Source organism: Mus caroli, chromosome 17 (genome assembly GCF_900094665.2).
Source record: "Mus caroli chromosome 17, CAROLI_EIJ_v1.1, whole genome shotgun sequence".
Taxonomy (NCBI): domain Eukaryota; kingdom Metazoa; phylum Chordata; class Mammalia; order Rodentia; family Muridae; genus Mus; species Mus caroli.
In genome coordinates this window covers 28,159,131-28,160,562 of record NC_034586.1, presented here as the reverse complement: position 1 = coordinate 28,160,562, position 1,432 = coordinate 28,159,131, and positions in this window count along the sequence as shown.

Genomic DNA, 1,432 nt, shown 5'->3' with positions numbered 1-1,432 from the left:
GTCCTGGAACTCACTTTGTAGACCAGGCTGGCCTCGAACTCAGAAATCTGCCTGCCTCTGCCTCCCAAGTGCTGGGATTAAAGGCGTGTGCCACCACACCCGGCTACCATTTGGTTTCTTTAACCATAACTTACTAAACCCAGCCCTGTGGGGCAAAGGCCTTTTTATTCCAGAACTGGGGAGGCAGAGGTGGATGGATCTGTGAGGTTACCTGATCTACATTGTGAGTTCCAGAACAGTTAGGACTACATAGTGAGACCCAGTCTCAGACAGACAAACAAAAACACCAGTCTTGAGAAAAGGTCTCAGTATGTAGCCCTGCCTGGCCTGATCCTCCCTATGTGGATCAGGATGGCATCAAACTCAAAAAGATCTGGATGCTTCTGTCTCCCAAGTGCTGGGATTATAGGTACATGCTATCTATTTATTTATTTCATGTATATGATGAGTACACTGTAGCTGTCTTCAGACACTCCAGAAGAGGGCATCAGATCTCATTACCGATGGTTGTGAGCCACCATGTGGTTGCTGGGATTTGAACTCAGGACCTTTAGCAGAGCAGTTCGGCGCTCTTAACCGCTGAGCCATCTCTCCAGCCCTAGGCATACACTATTATGCCAGACTACTTTTTAATTTCAAAACGTATTACATGTATCCATTTGTGTGTAAATTACACAAGCTTGTGGAGGTCAGGGCCAACTTTCAGGAGTTATTTTCCCCTCCTTTCCAGCGTGTGTCAGGGATACTATGAAGCTTGAAAGCTTGGCTTGATCCTGCATTTATACAGCCTTATTTGTAATTTCCCCCTCTATTTCAGAGCACCTTTTGGGTAGTTCTCCCTCCCCCAACCCCCTCCCAGGGTATCTCGGAGTAGCCCTGGCTGTCCTGGAACTCACTCTGTAGACCAGGCTGGCCTCTGCATCCCAAGTGCTGGAATTAAAGGCGAACTCCACTACTGCCCGACTTTTTTTTTTTTCTGAGCACCTTTTGGAAATAACATGCAAAATTCGAAGATATTTAAAAGTTTCATGGCCGGGCATGGTGGCGCACGCCTTTAATCCCAGCACTTGGGAGGCAGAGGCAGGCGGATTTCTGAGTTTGAGGCCAGCCTGGTCTAGAGTGAATTCCAGGACAGGCAGGGCTATATAGAGAAACCCCGTGTCGGGGGGGGAAAAAAAAAGTTTCATGATCTGTAGCCCAAAGTTAGATGTTTTAACAAATGCTACAATTTCTTCACTTCTTTTTTTAAATTTTTTTTTGATTTTTCGAGACAGGGTTTCTCTGTGTAGCCCTGGCTGTCCTGGAACTCACTCTGTAGACCAGGCTGGCCTCGAATTCAGAAATCCGCCTGCCTCTGCCTCCCAAGTGCTAGGATTAAAGGCGCGCGCCACCACTGCCCGGCTCACTTCTTTTTTTTTAAAATATTTATTTA